Raw genomic sequence first — 21,047 nt, forward strand, 5'->3', positions numbered from 1 at the left:
GAACATGACTAGATTTTGTTTTTGTTCACCAACCCTACCACCATCTGTAATCTTCTTTGTCGTGTTTGATTAGCCTCTCTCATAATAGATATTGTCCAGTTCTTTAATTAATATTTAATTTGTTTATAAGAAAAGGTGTTCAGGAGGGGCAATTGTTTCGTAAAATGGTAAAAGCTCAAGTTGTCAAATGTGAGAATGTGGGGTTTGAGTTTAAGAGGCAGCCATTTTGTATAAATAACCCTAAGGGCAGATCTCTACACTGTCTACCCCCCCCAGCAATCTGCACTGGCAGTTCTGGGATTGGGGTTTTATTAGAAAAAGTTGCTGAAATATTTCCCAACACACAAGATTTTTAGTACTGCCTCATGGTCTAGCATTGCCAGACTATATTGAGACAAGCAAGTTCCACCTGGACTTCAAATTTGAAACGAAAATTTTGAAAGTAAAATTATATTTGTACCGGGTTATGTGGAAATGATGAATGGAAAAAGTGTGGAAATAGTTTATGTTTTCAAGGGACAAGGAATATCTTGCATTGTTGTATTTCCCCTCAATTTACTGCTTTCTGTTTATTATCAATTTTAACTATGTGACTGTGCCTTTGCATACTCATGGGGATAAGGTTTTCACATATTCAGTTATATTAGCTTTTGATTCAAGCAGCAATTGTATAAAATATGTGTATGTTTGGCTCACTGGCACATTGTCTAATCACTGTCATAATCCATGTTATATGGACTCAGGCATATACGTGTGTGTCTTGAAGCATTTGACTTATCAAATCCCTGAATCCAAATTATTCATTTTTTTCATATTCTTATCGGTTAAATGGTACTTCTATGTAAAATAATGTGTTCAATGTTGCCACTTCAGTCATTGTGAAGCAAAATGCAACAAAAGGGATATATAAATGTGGTTATTAGGTGCATATCCGAGCAAAAATATCTTACTCATATTGCATATCCATATAGAACATGACTTCACGCATTTAGGGAAGTCGGGTCTTAATGTTGCATTGTATAATCATGCACATAGACAATTGTGGACCTCTATTTATTAAAAAATGCATGCTTCTCATGTTTGAAAGTATTTCAAATTTTTGACCAGGTAATTCCTGGATATAGCTGGATTTAATGCAGGTGATGCTGTCATTGAATTCCAGTGGAAGCCTGTTGGGAGCGTTGCTGAGGTATTTGAACACTTCCATATTTAAATTTTGATATCGCCTGAAGTGCTGGACTTCTCTGGTTGACTTGAGGCAATGCATTAGGTTTTGATATAGGGATGGTCCATGGAATTCTAAGGTGATAAAAACATCATTTGATGACTCTGTAATCCTCATGTAAAAACATTCTTAAGGATTGATCAGATCTGCATGGTCTGTCAAGCAAACCTGATTCCAGCCCTTGTCCACTCTATGGTAGAATATTGGATGAATGCAAGACCTTAATCAGAAGCAGTAGTATCCGTGGTATCCATAAATTAAGCTGTTAGGGAGAGCGATTAGTACAAATCTAACCTTTGACATTATACATAACTTGAACCTGCGTCCTTACGATTGGTTGTCTGAACATTCATCCCTGCACCATGCAATGACCCCCTAAATATAATGAGTGGATAGAACTACATAATTAAATTAGAGTTTTGAGTCTGGGAAACCTACATTACCTTCAGTTGTGCTCATCCCTTCATTATTAGCTGACTATGTCTTACGCGATCTTAAAATTTAATTCATTTGTGACAGATCATTGAACTAATGGAGGACCAAGTTGGTAAGTAATAAAGAAGAATTCTTCGGGTGGTTGATCAGAATTTGTCGTAGCCTTTTTCCTTCCTTGCCTAAAGAACTATACTAAGTTTCAGCAGCATATGAATCGACGTACAGTCTGTATTTATCGTCATTAATGTCATGAAAAGATGTCTTCTATTATTGCCAGATCAATGCAAATACTTAAAAGATGGATTTCGTATGGTTAACAAAGATTGATGTTGCTAGGCGAATTTAAGAGGAATATGAGATGGAACAATTGACTTCCATTCTTTTATGCGACTCCCAAAGGGATCTCTTACTGTATTTTAGCTGAAATGTTATCCTGGAGATGAAAAATTCTCCGATCAATCGGAATATTTCTCCATGTTGCAAGGATCGGCAGGATTATTACAAATGCAGCAGCGGTCTTACCGCTGATGTTGCAAAGTTGTACATATATAGGGATCTTTCATATTAGTTGACATGCTCTGGTCCATAGTCGTGCACAAATTGGGTACTTACCTATTGGATTTAGATGTGCAAATGTGGTTTCTCGAGTGCTAAGGACTTCAATTTCTTTGAACGTTGCATGGAACTTGTGTGAATAAGGAAGGACTGCATGACCAAAGCTGCAACAGCTTTCAATCCTATTTGGTGTTGCAGTGTAGTCCCAAGAGACTGTAATCTGTCATGACCTGCCCTGCTATATAGATATTGTCCGCTTTCTACATGAGGGTCAGGTCAGTCCATTGACGACACTGGACCCAAAAAGGGGCTATTGTGACATCCCCCATTGCCTAAGCAAGAGAAGTTGCAAGAGAAGTTGTTGGCGTTAAGATGTGTGGTTGTTGACGCTTTTTAAAAACTATGAGTACAGAGAGTGTCCAAAGTGGACAATATTTACGTAGCGGAATGACCAGTGACAGTATCTAGGACCCATAAGAGCAAGGGTTGTACAGTTTGTTGTTTCTAATGTTTTACTCTCAGTATTTTGTAAAAACATTTGTGTTGTGTGTTTAGGGCTTCTTGATCTTGAGTTTTTTGCTTGTAATATATTCCTCTGATTGCCGTGGCTTGTTAGTTATGGATAAAAACCAAGATTAAAGACATGATCGGTTGAATTAAAACTTAAAACCATTATTAATACAATTTGCTTTTAATTTTCTTAGAACGTTTTTACATTTTTCATTACTGGCATATCATTCTTTAATTATCTACAACAACAACAACAATTAAGTATTTTTGAAGGCTCAATTAAGTATTTTTGCCCAACTCTTTAGGGTGGATTATGTTTTCATTTTGTTTTATTTAACTCTTTCTTTAATATATCTAAACAAGAAAATTTGTTACACTAATTTTATTTTAAATCAAATTAGACAAATATTTTTGTTAAAAAAAAAAAAGAGTGAAAAATAGATGTTACAACAAACAATCTATCTTTTTGTCCATATGTCTTCTTGTTGGATGGAGGAACAAAATATATATATATATATTTTTTGGGTCCTAGCAAAGCAAGGCACTCAATCCTTTACTTTTCACTTTGAAATAAAAATATATATATTACTAAACTACAACTCCATAGGCTTGGCGGTGCTTAGAATCAGAGATTCAACCATCAAAATTCTAACTAAAATTTAACATTCAATTTAACTTTATCCTCACTATAACTAGATTTGACCAAAGTTGTTTATTTCAAGGTAATATGATTTTTGTTTTAATTAATAATATATGTGTAATTTTTTGTGATCAGAAAATATAATATGAACACATATTAGATTTAACCCTTTTTAATACATAGTATACTAATAATTACATTCTTAAGTCATGTCACATTAGAATTGAAATTGGTATTTTTTTTTTTTTTCGACACTTTGTATTGGATAACAGTTGTTCAAGCCTTTTTATTTTCAATTCTTGGAGTAGCACCATTATGATAAAATAAGAAAACAATCTTTTTTACTAAAAAACTTATGGATCAGGCATACTGTTTTTGTATAATTAGTTCATATAATGACGGGTGTGTCTAGCTCATTCTCAATCGTACCATTAATGATATATTAATTACGTGGTGAAGTTGAAACACAAATTTCATGCTCAAACACAGCTTTAAAAAGAGTTTTTTTTTTTTAGTAATAAATTTTCCCCCATTAAAAAGGTACCAATGTCAAAGGCAAGTCAATTTAAGTCACAAGTTGGAAGTTTCAGCAGCATTTGGACACGCGAGAGAGCACTCATGAGTCATGAGACAATTACTAGTAACCACTTCTCTCTTTCCCGCTATTAACCCGGTGTTTGATTCTCGAGAAAATATCGTATGAAAACGAAAGAAAAGTACCGTCGTCAGATTCAAAAAGTTTTGCATTCTTTTTGTTTAGTTGCGATTTCTCAGAATCCAAACACAACGTTAAAAGTCTCAATTCGATTATCATCCTTTTTACATTTTGTTCAATTTGTGAGATTCGATTCTGTGTTTCTTTTGCAGCAAAAGGTTCGAATCTCCAGCACGAATCGTCTCATTCGGATCGTTGCTTTCTCCGCTGCCGCGTCGTGTGTTCTTTACTCGCACCGTCACACAGATTCTAGTGAGTACCGAGTATTCTCAAGATTCTCAACTTTCGGAAAATAAACTGTTTAGTTGCCGAGAAAATTGTGGAAAAGGAAAAAGGAAAATCTATTTTTAAATTTATACGTTCTGTACTGTTTAGCTCTTCAGCAGTAGGTCAAATAACCACACGGAACTTATAATTTGTAGTTCTTTTCAATTTATTAGTTAAGATTTTGTCGCTGCAATGGCCAATTGTGAAAGAGATAATTCGTTCTCCTTCAACACTCACCTCCAATCTTTCGCCATATGGTTCGACATTTCACTGATCTTTCGTTTGAATTATCATTTATGTGGTTATATTGTTTCATATATATATAGATGCATATACATATGCGTGTTATATATACAAATATATATATAAGAGTGTGTGTGTGTGTGTGTAAATGTATAATATTAATTTGCTGTTTTCCTTCAATACACTGTGAAACTGTAGGAAATGTTCAGTTCTTTCTTTCTAGAATTGGCTCTGTTCCCTCGGGAGATGTAAATAAGGATGCTTCGGGGAAGTTTGATAATGGTTTGAGATCTATAGCTATGGTTATTCCTGCGGTTGTCCGTATTTCTGCTCCCAGCACTAGCAGTATGTTTCAAATCTGTGTTATTGCATTTCTGTATATATGTGTGTGTATGTATATGTTGTTTGTGAAATTGGCCAGGTGGATTGTATGTGAGTCTGTTTTTTGTAGGGAATGTGGAGACTTCAGGCTCTGGAACCATAATTGATCCTGATGGTACAATTTTAACGAGTGCTCATGTTTTGGGCAAGACAGTTACATCGGAAGGGAAGGTTAGTGATTGACCTGTTTTAATATCAAGCATTTTCTTAGTATTTTTGGACGTATAAGAGCTTATTACTTTATTAGTGATGAAAGCAGCGTGCATCACTTGTCCATAATTTAGGCAAGTGAGAATTGGGTACTCTTGTTGCCATTCAGTCTTGATTTTAGTTTATGTTTCACAGTAACCGATATGTAATTTGACACTGTTGAAGAACTTATGGTTTGACAATGAGAGTTTCTGAGTTCTTGACTTGAAAGTTTTATTATTTAAGTAATTCAAACTTTCAGTTTGTGGAACAATAATCATTCTGTTTGATAGGATAGGAATGTCATGAATTGTATAAAATGAGACAAATGATTTGGTAAATGTTTTAATGTTATATCTATTGCCTATAAACTCAAAATGGATAGTGAAAGGTTAGGAATCCATGGTTGCTATCTTTGACTTTGTGTGTACTCCCTGGTATGTGTGGTTTGTGTTATGCATTGTGCAATGAGCAAAATTGGTGTGTGGAGATGTACATGATTTGCAACATTGTAATGTATAGTCCATCCCTTGATTACTTGTACCTGAAAATGGTTGACCTTTGTAGGTTGACGTGACTTTGCTAGATGGCCAGACATTTGTTGGTACTGTGGTAAAAGCTGATGTACATTCTGATATTGCTATTGTGAAGATCAGTTCTACACTTCCACTTCCATCAGCAAAACTTGGTTCTTCAAGTAAGCTACGTCCAGGGGATTGGGTGGCAGCTTTGGGCTATCCCCTTTCCCAAAAGTCTATTTCAGCTGGTATTGTCAGGTATACAAAATTAACTGAATTGGTATTAGATTTTTCTGCTTCTTAATTTTGTATATTGAGTTTTAAAAGATTGTCTTGATTTAATTACCAATATTTTAATATGGTTTAAATTATATATCTTTGTTATTAATTGCTTTATAACCATTATTGGATTTGTGTTTGGCATTTATGTATTGCAATTTAGTATGCTTCTTAATCATGGCAGAAATATATTAGAGCATGCTCTATACTTGAGATGAATTGAGGAGAACAGTTAATTAACTATGTTTTTAACTCTATTTTTCTCCCTTTAACTAGTTGTGTTGACCATAAAAGCAATGTAATGGGTCTTGGAGGAATGCTGAGAGACTATGTTCAAACAGATTGCGCAATCATTCCGGTACCATAACATCTTCCTCGGTTTCTCTCCCTCCCTCTCTCTCTCTCTCTCCACATCCTTTTTGTTTGTATTTTGATAGTTTTTGTGATATAGGGAAATTATGGTGGACTCCTTGTTGACCTTGATGGAAAAATCGTAGGTGTTAACACTGTCAAATTATCTAGTGCTGCTGGTTTGAGTTTTGCCGTACCAAGTGACTTGGTTTTCAAGGTTATGACGCATTTTAAAGAAAATGGGTATGTCTTACCATTTATATGCATCTATTTTTAAAATTTTGGATTACATGCTTCGGTATAATCTTGTTTGGAATTGCGTAGTTTGTTTATTCTCTCTCTCTCAAACACAAGTTAATAAAAAGTCGAAATTGCTAAAATATTATGTACATACATATACATATATATTTAAGTTCAGATAGAACTCAGAGATCAATATAGTTGGTTCTTGATTTTAGCTACCATTCTTTCAATGGTTTGCATACAGTTTGAGTTTTTCAACTTTACATTCAATGACTGTACAATGTGCGTTTCAGAAATTAGTGTGTGGCATTAGTTGATTCTAGAGATCAAATTGATCCAGCTGAACTTGAATTTGGTATTATAATGCTATTTATTATTATTATTATTATTATTTACTCCCCGGGTTGCTTGGGGTGAGGGGGAAGGAAACTGGAAGTGCAGTGAATAATTTCCTGTTCAACTGATTAGGTCTTAAGACTTTTCCAATTCTCCATACTAAATCAATGACTCGGTGTTTCCTTACCTTGATATTTCATTTTTAAAACTAAACCACTCCCACAAGAAAAAGATGGGGGTGGGGGATGATGAATCCTTGCACCAGGGATGTTAACTCACATTCAATTGATATTTTTTACATAAATGAAAATTCATTTCTTAATATGGTTGCATCTTTACTAGTTTCTTTTATAGAACTTGTTGTAAGTTCTGATTTTGTACAGGATAGTTGTTCGGCCATGGCTGGGAATGAATATGATTGATCTTAATGAGACGATTATTTCCCAACTTAAAGATAGAGATCCCATGTTTCCTAATATTAACAAAGGTGTTCTTGTATTGATGGTATGTTTTCTATTGATTTCTGTTGTAATTAGTTATTGTTTTTTCTTGGGAGCTAATTACCTTGTTGTATATAAGGAAATAAAGAAATTTATTTTATTGCGATTGTCGGCCTTCAGTTTGCTGTGGTTCAAGTTCTTGAATGTTATTTGTTTGCATGAACTCTGTGCAGCCTATGTCAAACTTAGCCATCTCTACTATACAAGGTTAATTTATTGTTAAAGCTAGGGGGTGGTGGATTTTCACGTTATCCATGATCCTGCCAAAACCCACTATTGAAGGTTATGAACTTATGATCCGTCACTAAATTGGTTGGGTTTGGGTTGGCCTCTTGCAACCCATCCATAACTAGATTGATTCAAGCTTGCCTTAGACACAGCGAGTCATCGTACTTGCATTTTCTAGAAAATAATTTTAATTTTTTCATATTTGTGTTCTGCCAACTATGCATTTTGACATTAATGCATTACCCTAAGTAGTTTTATAGTTTTCTTTGCTTAGTGTTTGCATCTTGCAACCTGTTTAATAAACAGGTCAGATTTGGCTTGAAGTTTTGATGTAATATTGTATGCTCAACCTGACCCTAATCCAAACCCTTTTCACCCCTTAGAACATGGGTTGCCTGCATTTTCCCACAACCTCAATCCTCCATATATATATATATATATTTGCATTTTCTTTAACTTTCTAATCTATACCAGTTTAGTCAGTACTCTCCATTTCAATTGACCAATTTATCTTAAACCTGCCAAAGAAGGACCACATCTTAACTGAATCTTTCTCATATCAATTCACAAATTGGTGCTGCTTTTTACTTCTTCTTCTTTTAAATTTATTTCTCTCGGTCTTTTGATTTTTATTCTGCTACTAATCCAGCCAACTCATTTCTGTTAGAAATTGCTTTTGCAACTAGACATTTATTGGCATATTCAGGCTTTTCCTGAGGAGTTTCTATGCTCATGGCATTGCAAATCTAGGACAATAGAAGGATATTGCAGGGCACGGTTTCTGGCCCTTTTCTTTTCTTCCCCTGTTTTGGTCATTTGGAATGAGATTAATAGAATCCTTTGTCATAATTTTTACTCAACAGGCTGTCTAATGTCACTGCTTGTCCTTGGTGGTATAGGATCTGTAGATGCCTTTCTAGTACTCCCTCCGCCCCATATTAATAGTCCATTATCTCATTTTTTGCTGTCCCATTTTAGTTGTCACATTTCAAAAATCAATACACTACTTTTTATTACATTCCTAATTTACCCCTAAAAGAAAGTGGACCCCATTTTCCATACTACTACTTTTGAAACTCAAAAATAAGTGGACCCCATTAAAAATCAATACTCTACTTTTTAGGGAAGGGCAAACTTGGAAATGCTTTTTTTGCCAACCCAATAAAATATAATAAAAGTTGTTGCGTTAAAAAGTGTGAAATGGGAAATTGGACTATTATTAAGGGACAAAGGTAGTATATCATTAGATTTGTTTTCCTTTCCTTCCCTTGTCGTTCTACTATGTTTTCTTGAATCTTTTAAGTTTTAACGTATATCAAATATCATTATATCCATTTCAAATGACCAAATCGTGTCCCACTGGCAGAAAGAAGAAAAAGGAGAGGCCAAGTCATCTTAACTGAATTTTCCTCGTACATTCTCATCAGTCTGTTTTGCCTTTTGACACCAGTTATTTTCTTCAAGGGGTCATCTCTTGGTGCAACTGTAAAAGCTGAGACAAGTGCAAGGACATGAACTCGCACTTGAGAGCAACCATTTGTGCAAAATAATGTTATAGTCTGGCCTGTTTCCAGTCTTCCCTTCTTATCGCCCCATGTAGAGGGACCATCATTGCATAATGGCATTAATCCCAGAGTCTTTCATTTTTCTTTCTGCTACATATCTGACAGTCATTGTTAGAGTGCCCTATCACATTCCATATTTAAAAAAATTGTTTTCTTGCAATTGTTTGTTTCTTGGTATATTTAGGCTTCCTTAGCTGAAATTTCTGGAAATGGTATTTGCAAATCTTGGAGAAAGAGGAGGCCATGGGGTATGATTAATGGATTTCTTTTCTTGGAATGAAATAGAAGGAATATTTTTATTCATATTCCGTGTTGGTATGTTTAATCGGCACACTGTCTTGTGCCGCTCTTTGGTAAAGGTTCTCTGTATATGTTTCTCATTAACATGACTAGATTTTGTTTTTGTTCACCCACTCCACCACAATATCTCTCATAATAGATATTGTCCAGTTCTTTAATTAATATTTAATTAGTTTATAAGAAAAGGTGTTCCGAAGGGGCAATTGTTTGGTAAAATGGTAAAAGATCAAGCTGTCAAATGTGAGAATGCGTGGTTTGAGTTTAAGGGAAGCCATTTTGTATAAATAACGCTAAGGTCAGATCTCTACACTGTCTAACCCCCCAGCAACCTGCACTGACAGTTTGGGTTGGGCTCTTATTAGAAAAAGTTGCTGAGATATTTCCCAACACAAAAGATTTTTAGTCCTGCAAATGATGGTCTAGTATTGCCGGGCTCTATAATGAGACAAGCAAGTTCCACCTGAAAATTTTGAAACGAAAATTTCGAGTGGCAAATGATGAAGGGAAGTATGTGGAAGAGTTTTATGTTTTTTCAAGGGACGAGAAATATCCTGCATTGTTATATTTCCCCTCAATTTGCTGCTTTCTATTTATTGCCAATTTTAACTCTTTAAGTGTGCCTTTGCATTCTCATGGGAATAAGGTTTTCAAATATTCAGTTATATTAGCTTTTGCTTCAAGCAGCAATTGTATAAAAATATGTGTATGATTGTCTCACTGATACATTGTCTAATCATTGTCGCAATTCATGTTACATGGACTCAGTCATGTGTGTGTCTGTAAGTGTTGGACTTGTCAAATCCCTGAAACCAAAGTATTCATATTTTTCATTTTCTTTTCAGTTTATAGGGTAAAAATGGTACTTTTATGTAACATAAAGTGTTCAAAGTTGCCACTTAAGTCATTTTGAAGCAAAATGCAACAAAAGCAATATATAAATATGGTTATTAGGAGCATATCCAAGCTAAAATGTCAGACTCATATTGCATATCCATGTTGAACGTGACTTCACGCATCTAGAGAAGGCCATGTAACATTGTTCTTAATGATACATTGTGTAATCATGCATAGATACAAATGTGGATCTCTATTTATGAAAAGAAAGTGCATGCTTCTCATGTTTGAAAGTGTTTCAAATTTTTGACCAGGTAACTCCTGGGTCACCTGCTGATAAAGCTGGACTTCATCCGGGTGATGTTGTCACCGAGGCCTGTTGGGAGCGTCGCTGAGGTATTTGAACACTTCCATTTTTTTTTTTTAAATTTTGATATCGCCTGAAGTGCTGGACTATCCTGGTTGGTTTGAGGCAATGAATTAGGTTTTGATATATGAATCTTGCGGTTCATGGAATTCTAAGGTGATAAAAGCATCATGTGATGCCTAACTCGGGAATTCTCATGTAAAAACAATTTTAAGAGTTTATCAGATCTGCATGGTCCGTCAAACAACCTGATTCCGGCATCCACTCTATTGCAGAATAACTGATAAATACTAGACCTTAAGCTGAAGTATCCATGGAATAGAAAATTGATGATAAAGTGGTTGGATGAGGAAACAACTGTTACCTAACCTTTGGCATTATGCGCAACTTGAACCTGCATTCTTACGATTTGTTTTCTGAACATTCATCATTGCACCATGCAATGACCTCCATCATTAGTTGACTATGTCTTACGTGATTATGTACGATAATCTTTAAATTTAATGCGTTTCTGACAGATCACAGAAATATTTGAAGACCAAGTTGGGATGCCCTTAATGGTAGTTGTGGAAAGAGCGAAAGATACTTCAGTGCTTTTGATTGTGGTACCAGTGGAAGAGAACCCTGAGTTGTGATGACGCTGCTTCTTTACCTGTTACTTCTGCCTTTACGTTTATCGCCACATAGAAACCACAAATAACTGTGAATGAAGGGGAAAATGTAGATGTTAGCTGGTTATTGTTGTTCTTTTTCGTTACATTCTTTTCCCTTTGTTCGGGAATCCCACTCTCCAAAAACATAAATGAAAAAAATTGGTAAGAAATGGTAAGAAATAGAGAAGAATTCTTCGGGTGGTTGATCAGAATTTGTGTTTCCTTCCTTGCCTACAGAACTATACAAAGTTTCAGCAGCATGTGAATCGACATATAGGCTGCCTGTATGTCGTGAATGTCATGAAACAGAGATGTCTTCTTTCATTGCCAAATCGATGCAAGTAATTAACAAATGGATTCCGTATGGTTAACAAAGATTGACGTTGCTGGCAAAATTTGGACGAATATGAGATGGGACAATTGAGTAACTTCCACAGGTGATCTCTTACTGTAATTTAGTTGAAAAGTTATCTGGAGATTGAAAAGTTCTCCAAGCAATTGGAACTTTTCTCTAGTTTGCAAGATTTGACAGGATTATTACAAAATTGGTACTTACCTATTGAATTTATATGTGCAAATGTGGTTTCTTGAGTGCTAAGGACTTCATTTTTTTATTTTTTTTAACTCTGCATGGAACTTGTGAATAAGGAAGGACTGCATGACCAAAGCTGCAAAAGCTTTCAATCCTATTTGGTGCTGCAGTGTAGTCCCAACAGACTAATGCAGGTTAGGTATTTGTTACGGTCCATCCCGTTACGTACAGCTTTTTACATGAGGGTCAGTCTAGCAAGTCTAGCGAAGACGCTGGGTCTCAAGGGGGGATGATTGTGACGTCCCATACTTACGTTTGAAAGAGAAGTTGTTGGGACTTGCATGTGTGGATGTCTTCTAATTGTATTCTAATTGTATAAACGCGTTTCATCCATTGGGTTAATACAATTTTTAGGCACTAATCTAATCATTTGACATTTTTGGGCTATGACTTACTAATGGCTAGCCCATCTGAAACATAAGTTTCTTCGATGATTTTTACATTTTCCATTAACAATGTGACAAAAAAAAAAAAAAAAAGGGAAAAAGGTCAAATAAGAAGGTGAGCTGAAAAACTGAACATAAAGATATATTCATCTATCCATGTGCTTTTAAGTTCTTAAATCATTTTTACATATTATCTTTTCGCTTAAATAATAAAATATTGTCTTTTTTCTTCCCTATCCAACTGTCTTCATTTTGGTAAGTTTTTTCACCATTTTTCTCAAATGATATAAATTATGGCATTCATTTATTTAATTATCTAAACACGAAAATATGTTACATTATTCTTTCCCTTGTACTTAGATTAGACAAACATTTTTCCTTATATGTAAATTGGATGTTGCCACAACTCACAAGCTCTATGTTTTTGTCCAAATTGTGCATAACTATCAAGTCATGTTATTGGATAGAGCGACAAGGATTTGAACCATTAAAATTCTCCATAAAAATTAACACCCAAGTCAACCTTATCTTCACTAATGCCAAATTTGATCCAAGTTGTTTTAAGTGAAGCGTAATATGATCACATCGTAAATTTAATTGTTTTCTGATATATTATATGTTAATAATTACATTTTAAAGGAATGTCACATTAAAATTAAAATTGAAAAAAGTTTGAAAAATAAAAAATGAATTTTCAGTTCTAAAATTTACAAAGATTATTGTAACAGGGTCATTTATCCCACAAAGGATCTGGATAGGAAAGTGATTGGGTATAAATGGGTATGCAGTACTACCCAACAGTTTAAGTTTTTTTAGTAAATGGGCAAGTACCCACCGTTACAGTTGGTTTCAGAGTCAAACCCACTCCTTGATCTGGTGTCACGTCAAGCGCCCGGCCCGAAAAGCGTTCGGGTGAGCCACTTGAATTAAGCAGGATAGCCCACGCTCCAACGAAGGCATTGCAAGTTTGGCCCGTTATTACTAGTCTAGATAAGAAAAGTTTTTATTTTTTATTTTTTTATTTATAACAAAAGTTCTAGTAATTAATTTTCACGTGTCTATATATCTATATATATATATATATATATATATATATATGTCAATGGCAAGTCAATTTAAGTCTCAAGTTGGAAGTTGGTTTCAACAGCTGCAATTTGGACGCGCTAGAGATCAGTCATGAGACAATTACTGGTAACCACTTCTCTCTTTCCCGCTATTAACGCTTCTTTGATTCTCGAGAAAAAATCGCATGAAAATGAAAGAAAAGTCTAGATTTCCGTTCTGAGATTCCAAAAGTTCTACATTCTTTTCATTTAGTTCCGATTTCTCAGAATCCAAAAATAATGTAAAGAGTCTCAATTCGATTATCGTCGTCTATTTCACATCTGGATCAATTTGTAAGATTCGATTCTTTGTTTCTTTCACAGCAAAAGGTTCGAAGCTCCAGCACGAATCGTCTTCTTCGGATCGTTGCTCTCTCCACTGCCGGGTCGAGTATTCTGTACTCGAACCGTGACACAGATTCTGTGAGTACTGAACATTCTCAAGAATCTCAACTTTCTTCAAAGAAACTGTTTGGTTGCCTAGAAAATTGTAGAAAAGGGAAAAGGAGATCTAAACTTATTTTTTTACGTTATGCGGGTCGAGTATTCTGTACTCGAACCGTGACACAGATTCTGTGAGTACTGAACATTCTCAAGAATCTCAACTTTCTTCAAAGAAACTGTTTGGTTGCCTAGAAAATTGTAGAAAAGGGAAAAGGAGATCTAAACTTATTTTTTTACGTTATGCACTGTTTAGCTTTTCAACTATTGGTCAAAAAATGGCACAATTCACATCTAATCACACAAAAGCTTATGATGTGTAGTTCTCTTCAATTTCTTAATTAGGATTTTGTGGATGATTTGAATTGCAGAAACAACTCTCTCAGTTTCAGTTCCTGCACCATTACGTGATTCGTTTTTGCTGCAATGGCCAATTGTGAAAGAGCTGATTCGTTCTCCTTCTACACTCACCTCCAATCTTTCGCCTTATGGTTCGATATTTCACTGATCTTTCTTTTGAATTATCATTTATGTCGTTATATTGTTTCCTTAGCTTTTATATATACTAGTATACACTCACACACACACACATATATATACGTGTGTATTTGTGTATGAATTTATATATTAACTTGCTGTTTTCCTTCAATACACTGTGAAATTGTAGGAAATGCTCAGTTATTTCTTTCTAGAATTGGCTCTGTTCCCTCGGAAGATGTAAATAAGGATGCTTCTGGGAAGTTGGGTGATGGTTCGAGATCTATTGCAACTGCTGTTGCTATGGTTATTCCCGCACTTGTCAATATAACTGTTCCCTGCAGCAGTATGTTTCAAAACTGTGATATTGAATTTCTCGCTATATGTGTGTGTATGCATATGTTGTTTGGGAAATTGGCCAAGGTGGATTGTCTGTGAGTTTGTTTTCTGTAGGGAATATGGAGAATATAGGCTCGGGAACCATAATTGATCCCGATGGTACTATTTTAACTTTTGCTCATGTTGTGGTAGATTTTCAAGGCGAGACAGTTACGTTGAAAGGGGAGGTTAGTAATTGACCCCGTTTTAATATCAATATTTTTCTTAGTATTTTCGGACATATAAGAGATTGAGTCATGAAAGCAGTGTGCATAAACTTGTCCATACTTTAGGAAGTGAGAATTGTGTACTCTTGTTGCCATTTTCTCACTATTTAGTTCATGTTTCACAGTATCTGATATGTAATTTGACACTGGTGAAGAACAAATGGTTTCACAAACAGAGTTTTGGAATTTTTGACTTGAAAGTTTTTATTATTCTAGTATAATTCAAACTTTCGATTTGTGGAACAATAAACATGCTGTTTGATGGAATAGGAATGTCATGAATTGTATAAAATGAGAAAAATGATAGAATATATGTTTTAATATTATATCTATGGCCTATAAACTCTAAATGGATAGTGACAGGTTAGGAATCTATGGTTGTTATTGTTGACTATGTATGTGCTCCCTGGTATGTGTGGTTTGTGTTGTTCAATGAACAAAACTGGTGTGGGGAGATGTTTGCAACAGTACAATGTATAGTCCATCCCTTGATTAGTTATATCCTAAAATGGTTGACCATTGTAGGTTGACGTGACTTTGCAAGATGGCCAGACATTTGTTGGTACTGTGGTAAATGCTGATCTACATTCTGATATTGCTATTGTGAAGATCAATTCTATACTACCACTTCCATCAGCGAAACTTGGTTCTTCAAGTAAGCTATGTCCAGGGGAATGGGTGGTAGCTTTGGGCTGTCCCCTTTCCCTTCAAAACTCTATTACAGCTGGTGTTGTCAGGTATACAAAATTAACTGAATGATATGGATTTTTCTGCTTGTTAAAATTGTATATTGAGAATTTAAAGAGTTTGTCTTAATATAACTACAAATATGTAATATAGCTTAAATAATAAATCTTTTTTATTAAATGCTTTATAACCATTATTGGATTTGTGTTTGGGATTTATATATATTGCATTGTAGCGTGTTTCTTTGAGCATGTTCTATACTTGAGATGAATTGAGGAGAATAGTTAACTATGTTTTTAACCCTATTTTCTCCGTTTTAAACTAGTTGTGTTGACTGTAATAGCAATGTAATGGGTCTTGGAGGAATGCCGAGAGAGTATGTCCAAACTGATTGTGCGATCAATCATGTACCATAACTTCTTCCTCGCCTTCTCTCTCTCTCTCTCTTTCTCTCTCTCTCTCCCCCCATATTTCTCCACATCTTTTTTGTTAGTATCTTGATAGCTTTTGTGTTATAGGGACACTCTGGTGGACCCCTTGTTGACGTTGATGGAGAAATCATAGGTGTTAACGTTCTCAAATTAGCTACTGCTGGTTTGAGTTTTGCTGTGCCAAGTGACTCAGTTTTCAAAGTTTTGGAGCACTTTAAGAAAAATGGGTATGTTTTACCATTTATATGCATCTAATTTTTAAAATTTTGGATTACTTACTTGTATATAACCTTGTTTTGAATTGCATACTTTGTTTACTCCCTCTCTCTCTTCCCCCCCATCTCTCTCTCTCTCAAACATAAGTTAATAAAATGTTGAAACTGCTAAAAGATTATGTACAAACACACACATGTATATATTGTATGTTTAGATAGAACTCAGAGATCAATATACTTGGATTCTGATTTTAGCTATCATTCTTTCAATGTGATGCACACAGTTTGAGTTTTTCGACTTTACATTCAATGATTGTATAATATGCGTTTTAGAACTAAATGTGTTGCATAAATTGATTCTAGAGATCATATTGGTCCAGCTGCACTTGAATTTGCTATTATAATTCTTTTTTCTTATTTTTTTTTCCTGTCTGGGATGCTTGGGGTTAGGGGGGAGGAAACTGGTAGTGTAGTGAATGATTTCCTGTTGCAATGATTAGGCCTGCAAAAGTGGAACTTTTCCAGTTCTCCATACTACATTAATGACTCGATGGTATTTCCTTACCTCAATATTTTCATTTTTAAAACTAAACCACCCTGACAAGAAAAAGGAAGGGGGTGGGTATGATGAATCCTTGCAAAAGGGATGTTAACTCGCGTTCAATTGATCTTTGAGCTGTTTGTTCTTCTTCAGGTGTTATGAAATAAAGTTCTTTACGTACATGAAAATTCATTTCTTAATATGGTTGTATCTTTACTAGTTTCTTTTATGGCACTTGTTGTAAGTTCTAATTTTGTACAGGAGAGATTTTCGGCCATGGCTGGGAATGAAAATGCTTGATCTTAATAACACGATTGTTTCCCAGCTTAAAGATGGAGATCCCATGTTTCCTAATGTTAACAAGGGTGTTCTTGTGTACATGGTATGTTTTCTCATTGATTTTTGTTGTATTTAGTCATTGAATTTCTTGGGAGCTAATTACCTTGTTATATATGAGGAAATCAAAGAAATATATTTCCTTGCTTTTGTCGGCCTTCGGGTTTGTTGTGATGCAATTTCTTGAATATCCCCATTTGATCACATGAACTCTGTGAAACCTACTATACAAGGTTTATTTATCGTCAAGGCTAGGGGTTGGCGAATTTTTGCTCAATCATCCCTAAATTGGTTGTGTTTGGGTTAGCCTCTTTCAACCTGTCCATAATTTAATCGACTCAAGCTTACTTTGGACACAGCGAGTCATCCTACTTGCATTTTCTAGAAAATAGATTTAATTTTGTTATATTTGAGTTCTGCCAACTTTGCTTTTTGACATCAGTGCATTACCCGACTGGTTATAGTTTTCTTTTGCCTAGTATTTGTATCTTGCAACCTGTTTATTAAACAGGTTAGATTTGTACTGAAGTTTAGATGTAATTGTATATGCTCAATCCAACCCTACCCAAACCATTTTCACTCCCTTTAAAACATAGGTTGCCTGAGTTTCCCCACAACCTCAACCCACCTCCTTTTCCCTCTTTATAGCGTGTTTTCTTTAACCTTTTAATCTATACCGGTTTCATTAATCTCTATTTCAATTGGCCAATTTATATTCCACATGCCAAAAAGGGACTACATTTTAATTGAATCTCTCTCACATCTTTTCACAAATAGGTGCTGCCTTCTACTTTCTATGAATGTATTCTTCTCAGTATTTTGTCTTCTATTCTGCTACTTCTCCAGCCAACTCATCTCTGTTACATTACCCTATCACATTTTTGCATGGGGAAATTGCGTTTGCAATTGGACATTCCTCTGTTCATGGCATTGCAAATGCCTTTCTAGTACATGATTAGATTTGTATTCTTTACCTCCCCTGGTCCTTGTACTAAGTTTTCTTGAATCTTTTATATCCATTCCAAATGACCGATTTGTGTCCCACAATCAAAGAGAAGAAAAATAAAGGCCAAGTCATCTTAACTGAATTTCTCTCATATGTTCTCATCAGTCTGTTTTGTCTTTTGACTCCCTTTATTTTCTTTAAGGGGTCGTTGCTTGGTGCAACAGTAAAAGCTAGGACATGGATTTGCACTTGAGAGCAGCCATATGTGCAAAATAATATATTGTGTTGACTGTCTCCTTCACATCTAATCACCCCATGCAGTGGGAGCATCACTGCAACGCCATATCTCATATCATATTTGGAAACTGCTTTTTGCAATGGTTTGTTTCTTGGGATATTTAGGCTTCCATTGATGAATTTTTCTGGAAATAGCATTGCAAATATAGGAGAAAGAGGAGGCCGTGGAATATGATTAAATGATTTTTTTTTTCTTGGAATGAGAGGATTGGAAGGAATCTTTTTATTCAAAGTTGTTGGTATGTTTAATCAGCAAACTGTCTTGTGCCACTCCTCGGTAAAGGATCTCTTTATATGTTTCTCATTAAGATGACTAGATTTTGCTTTTGTTCACCCACCCCACCACCATCTATGATCTTCTTTGTCGTGATTGATTAGCCTCTCTCATAATAGATATTGTCCAGTTCTTTAATTAATATTTAATTTGTTTATAAGAAAAGGTGTTAAGAAGGGGCAGTTATTTGGTAAAATGGTAAAAGCTCAAGCTGTCAAATGTGAGAATGCGGGTTTGACTTTAAGGGTAGTCACTTTGTATAAATAGGCGGGTCTCTATACTGTCTACCCCTAGCAACCTGCATTGAGAGTTCTGGGATTGGCTTTTATCAGAAAAAGTTTCTGAGATATTTCACAACATAAGATTTTTAGTACTGCCTGATGGTCTATGTTGTCGAATTCTATATTGAGAGTTGAGACAAGCGAGTTCCGCCTGAAATTCAAATTTGAAACAAAAATTATATTTGTTCTGGGTTATGTGGCAAATGATGAATGAAATTATGTAGAAAGAGTGTGTGTTTTGAAGGGACGAGGAATATCTTGCATTGTTATTTTTCCCCTCAATTTGCTGCTTTCTATTTATTATCAATTTTAACTCTGTAAGTGTGCCTTCGCATCCTCGTGGGAATAAGGTTTTCACATATTCATTTATATTAGCTTTTGATTCAAGCAACAATTGTATAAAATATTCATATGATCGTCCCAACGACACATTCTCTAATCATTGTCTCAATCCATGTTACATGGACTCGGGCATGTGCATTGGGTGCGTGTGTGTTGGATTTGTCAAATCCCTGAACCCAAAGTATTCATATTTTATTTTTCTTCTTGGTTTATAGCGTAAAATTGTAATTCTGTGTATCATAAAGTGTTCGACATTGCCACTTCAGTCATTTGAATAAAAAATGCAACGAAAGGAATACATAAATAAGCTTATTAGGTGCATATCCAAGCAAAAATGTCAGATTTTTATTGCATATCCATCTTGAACGTGACTTCACTCCACGCATTTAGAGAAGGCCATGTGACATGGGTCTTAATGATGCATTGTGTAATCATGCACGGACACAAATGTGGACCTCTTTTTATTAAAAGAAAATGCATGGTTCTCATCTTTGAAAGTGTTACAATTTTTTGACCAGGTAACTCCCAGGTCACCTGCTGATATAGCGGATTTCTTCCGGGTGATGTTATCATTGAATTCCATGGGAAGCCAGTTGGGAGCTTCGGTGAGGTATTTGAACACTTCCATTTTTTTAATTTTGATGTCGCCTTTAAGTGCTGGACTAAAAATTAGGTTTGAGGCAATAAATTAGGTTTTGATATATGGATCATGTGGTTCATGGAACTCTATGGTGATGAAAGCATCATTTGATGCCTAATTCTGGAATCCTCACGTAAAAACATTCTTAAAAGTTAATCAGATATGCTTGGTCCGTCAAGCAACCTGATCCCTGCATCCACTCTATTGCAGAATATCGGATGAATGCTGGACCTTAAGTAGAAGAATCAATGGTATAGAAAATAGACTTGATATAGTGGCTTGACGAGGAAAAGACCATTACCTAGTATGGTATCCATATTAGGAGGAGCGATTGCTACAAATCTAACCTTTGACATTATGCACAACTCGAACCTGCATCATTACGATTGGTTGTCTGAGCATTCATCACTGCACCATGCAATGAGCCCCTATATATAACGGACGGATAGAACTACAATATTAAATTAGAGGTTTGATTGTGCAAAACCCACATAACCCTTCAGTTCTGCTCATCCATCCATTAGTACATTAGTAGCTGGCTTTGTTTTACGTCATTTTTTTAATGCATTTGTGACAGATCATTGAACTAATGGAAGGCCAAGTTGGGATGCCGTTAAATGTAGTTGTGAAAAGAGAGAATGTTCTGCTCATCCATCCATTAGTACATTAGTAGCTGGCTTTGTTTTACGTCATTTTTTTAATGCATTTGTGACAGATCATTGAACTAATGGAAGGCCAAGTTGGGATGCCGTTAAATGTAGTTGTGAAAAGAGAGAATGATACTTCATTTTTGTTGACTGTGGTACCAGAGGATGCAAACCCGGAGTTCTGAAGGCAGTGCTGCTTTTTTTGTTAGTTTTGCCACATAGAAACCACAAATAGCTTCAAAAAGAAGGGACAAAATGTAGATGATTGCAGATGCTGTTGTTGTTGTTGTTGTTCGTTACATTCTTTTCCCTTTGTTCGGGAATCCCACCTTCCAAAAACATGAATGAAAAAAATAGTTAAAAAATAAAGAAGAATTCTTCGGGTTGTTGATTAGAATTTGTCTTGGCCTTTTCCTTCCTTGCCTACAGAACTATGCAAAGTTTGAGCAGCGTGTGAATCGACATACAGGCT

At 35.2% G+C, this 21,047-nt stretch overlaps 2 pseudogenes; both read left to right on the top strand.

Moving 5' to 3' along the window:
* The first annotated feature begins 1,112 nt into the window (after window positions 1-1,112).
* LOC132294609 (putative protease Do-like 14) lies at window positions 1,113-20,972 on the top strand (annotated as a pseudogene).
* On the top strand, window positions 4,363-13,838 carry LOC132294607 (putative protease Do-like 14; annotated as a pseudogene).
* Window positions 20,973-21,047: the final 75 nt, after the last annotated feature.

Source organism: Cornus florida, unplaced genomic scaffold, assembly GCF_030987335.1.
Source record: "Cornus florida cultivar Cherokee Brave unplaced genomic scaffold, ASM3098733v1 CherokeeBrave_3.0.0_Hap2_Chr02, whole genome shotgun sequence".
Lineage (NCBI taxonomy): Eukaryota > Viridiplantae > Streptophyta > Magnoliopsida > Cornales > Cornaceae > Cornus > Cornus florida.